At 32.7% G+C, this 3728-nt stretch overlaps 1 long non-coding RNA gene across 1 annotated transcript; it reads right to left on the reverse strand.

The window, feature by feature from the left end:
* On the reverse strand, positions 1-1076 carry LOC124884284. Its single transcript, XR_007042411.1, has 2 exons — positions 656-1076; positions 1-398 (listed from the first exon to the last, which is right to left on the reverse strand). It is a non-coding gene; the product is annotated as an uncharacterized LOC124884284 (long non-coding RNA).
* Positions 1077-3728: the final 2652 nt, after the last annotated feature.

Consider the following 3728-nt stretch of genomic DNA (forward strand, 5'->3'; position numbering starts at 1 on the left):
AACACTCAATGTATTTTATTCAGCTACTGGGAACATACAATCAGTTTGGCACTCTGGTAAAGACAGCAGCATAGTTTAAACCTATACTAATGTGTAGGATTTTTCACAGTGAGGGTTTTTACAGGAAACTTCATGCTGTCTACATTTAAAAGAGATTGTATTCCATGTTTTTGTATGTGTATACACATACAAGACTATCACAGCATGTGGACATCACTAGGAACACGTTACCAGCATTCACACATCGTTTTCACAAATAAAATATATCGTAGAGTTCTCAAATTCCATTTCTTGGGTACTAAAGCATTTAGCCCTTACTGGAGTTTTGTGTTGTGTGGCTCGGCAAGCAGCAAACAGGTCCATTAAAAAACAGGATGTTTATTGAAGGGCTTTAGAAACTGCAATATAAAAACAGACATACGCAGTTAAAGACTTCAATGTGTCGGCATTGTTTTGACACCAAACGCCCTAAAAATTGAGTGCTTTCCCAAGCTTCTCGGCAACGATTAGCATCATAGCTAATTTAACATTGAAAATGCCCTTGACAAGCTAACAGAGTTAGCATCATCAGAACAACTAAATTCAGAAATAACAGTTTTTTCAATCAGTACTAATAGCTCTCATACTGTGAAAACTTTCACTGTTACTTACAGACATATTCTTCAAGGCTGGCATCAGATTAGTGGGAAAGAGCATCAAAAACACTTTGGCTGCTGACACGTTTCATTAACATGAAATAGTGGCAACTTAACAAGAACAAGAGATTGGGTCGGCCATAATTACTTTGTTCCGTTAGAGGAGCATTACACAGCTGGAGGTCAGCCCACACAGAGGAAAATTGCTCCTACTGTCTTGCACACTTAAAATGCTACCAGTGACGTTCACAACTGACAAACATTTCTGGTTATTGTTCTACAAGTTTTGTTTCTTGAACAGAAACAGCAGTCCAGAAAAAGTAGGCAGACAAGAAATGGGGGATGAGAGAAGGTGAAGACCTGCAGCATAGGTCTCCGGGGTCGGGAAAGCTGCGCCGAAGACCCCCCACCCCCAATAAACACACACACACCCAAATTGTGTCTTCTTCTTCTTGTATTATTTTTGGTGGTTGGCAAATAACGTTATGATGTGCATTACCGCCACCGACTGGTATGGAGTGTGGTTCTTCATGGTTTTAAATCTTATTTACTATTACAACAATCAAATTCTATTTATTAATTTAGTGCTTTTGAAAAATCTAATTATAATTTGAATATGTTTGCTACCTAAACTTCTTTGCAAAGTATCTCTCAAAATAAAATTTTCTTTAATACCTACAAATTTTCTCCTTAAAATGGTTCTTTCTTGTTCATATTTCTGACACTTCAATATTACATGTTCTATTGTTTCCTCCTCTCCACAATAATCACATTTTCCTCTATTATGTTTCTTTATCTTGAACAATGTAGAATTAAGTCCTGTATGTCCGAATCTTAATCTTGTAATTAACCTTTCCTCTTTTCTGCTCCTTCTTCCTGTTCTTACTTCTTCTCCTATCTTGTTGATTCTGTAAAACCATCTTCCTTTCTTTTCTTCATCCCACCTTTTTTGCCACTCTTTCCTGATTCTCTGTTTAATTATATTTCTTGCCTCTGACCTACTAATATTAATTATAAAGCTAATGTTGTTTTGTGTTGCCTTCTTTGCTATCCTGTCCACCTTCTCATTCCCTCCAACTCCTACATGTGCTGGTACCCATAAAAACACTAATATTAATCCCATTCTTTGTATTCTAAATAAAGTATGTTTTATTTCCAACAAAATGTCTGGTCTACCCTCTGAATGATTATGTTTTAAACTTAATAATGCTGAACTTGAGTCTGAACAAATGATTGTTTTTAATGGTTTTATATCCTCCACCCACTGCACTGCTAACAATATTGCTAATAATTCTCCTGAATATACTGATAATCCATCTGTAATTCTTTTTCCTACTTTTATTTTAAATTCTGGTATTACAAATGCTACTCCTATTTTTTCATCTGTTTTTGATGCATCTGTGTAAATCTGAACATAATGATAGTAATTGTTTATATATTCTTGTATTATACTTGAATCTAATCTACATTTTGGATCCTTTTTCTTTTTCATCAATGCCATATCCACCACTGCTTCTGGTAACAGCCACGGTGGCACTACTGGCAAAGGCAACATTGAACTTATTTCTTTTTCATATATTTGAAATTCTTCTGCTTTGTTACTGATAATCCAACCAAAACTCTTAACTTGTTTTTTTTCTTTTTCCCAGCATGGTTTTAAAATATCACGTGTGGGATGATCTGGATTATTGCTTTGTAAGTTTATCCAGTAATTTATTGCTAACTGTTTCCTTCTTAGATCTAATGGCATCTCTCCCATCTCTACCTGAAGTGCTGCTATTGGACTGGTTCTGATTGCTCCTGTACAAATTCTTAAAGCTTGATGTTGTATATTGTCTAATTTTATAAGATGAGTGTTTGCTGCTGATCCATAAATTATACTTCCATAATCAATATTTGATCTAATTAATCCTGTATAAATTCTTTTTAATGATGTTCGATCTGCTCCCCAATCAATACCAGCCATACATCTCATAATGTTTAATATTGTTTTGCATTTATCTATGATTCTTTCTATATGTACTTTCCATATAATTTTTTCATCAAACCATATACCTAAAAATGTTATATTTTTTACTTGTTCTAAAACTTGATTGTATAATTTTAGTTTTATATTTTCTCTTTTCCTTTTCTGTGTAAACACCATTACTTTTGTTTTTTCCACTGAGAACTTAAATCCCCATTGATTTGCTCATTGTTCTATTCTAATAATCTCATCCTGTATTTTCTTTTCAATACGTTTGATATTACGACCCCTTTTCCATATAGCTCCATCATCTGCAAATAGTGAACAACCGACTTCCTTACCAATATTTTTAAATACATCATTTATCATTATAGAAAACAATAACGGACTTATGATACTTCCTTGAGGAGTACCATTATCTATTATATATTTACCTGACAATTCTTGACCAATTCTTACTTGTATTGTTCTATTTGATAAAAAATCTTTAATCCAGTTAAACATTTTTCCAGTAATACCCATTTTATTTAATTTAATTAATAATCCTTCAACCCACATCATGTCATATGCTTTTTCTATGTCGAAAAATACAGCTACTACATTTTCTTTGTTTATTTGTGCTCTCCTAATTTCATTTTCTAAACATAATGCAGAGTCATTTGTGCTTCTCCCTTTTCTAAACCCATTTTGATTTCTAGATATATATCCATTAATATTTAAATAATATGTTAATCTATTATTAATCATTTGTTCCATTATTTTACAAATATTTGATGTTAATGCGATCGGTCTATAATTTTCTAGTTTTGTGTTATATTTTCCTGGTTTAGCTATTGGAATAATTATTGCTTCCTTCCAGCTCTGTGGCAGCTCTCCCTCCTCCCAGACTTTATTGTATAATTCTAATATTTTGTCTTTTGCTTTGTCATTAAGATGTTCTATCATCATATAATACATTTGATCTTTTCCAGGTGATGTATTTTTTGTTTTCCTGGTAACAAAGTTCAATTCTCCTTGTGTAAATGATTCATTTATTAATTTATTTGTATCTACATTATTTTGCATTAAATCTTTATATTTCATCTTTGTGATTTCCCTACCTTTCTTCCCCTCTTCACTAATATTAT

Source organism: Girardinichthys multiradiatus, chromosome 18 (assembly GCF_021462225.1).
Source record: "Girardinichthys multiradiatus isolate DD_20200921_A chromosome 18, DD_fGirMul_XY1, whole genome shotgun sequence".
NCBI lineage: Eukaryota > Metazoa > Chordata > Actinopteri > Cyprinodontiformes > Goodeidae > Girardinichthys > Girardinichthys multiradiatus.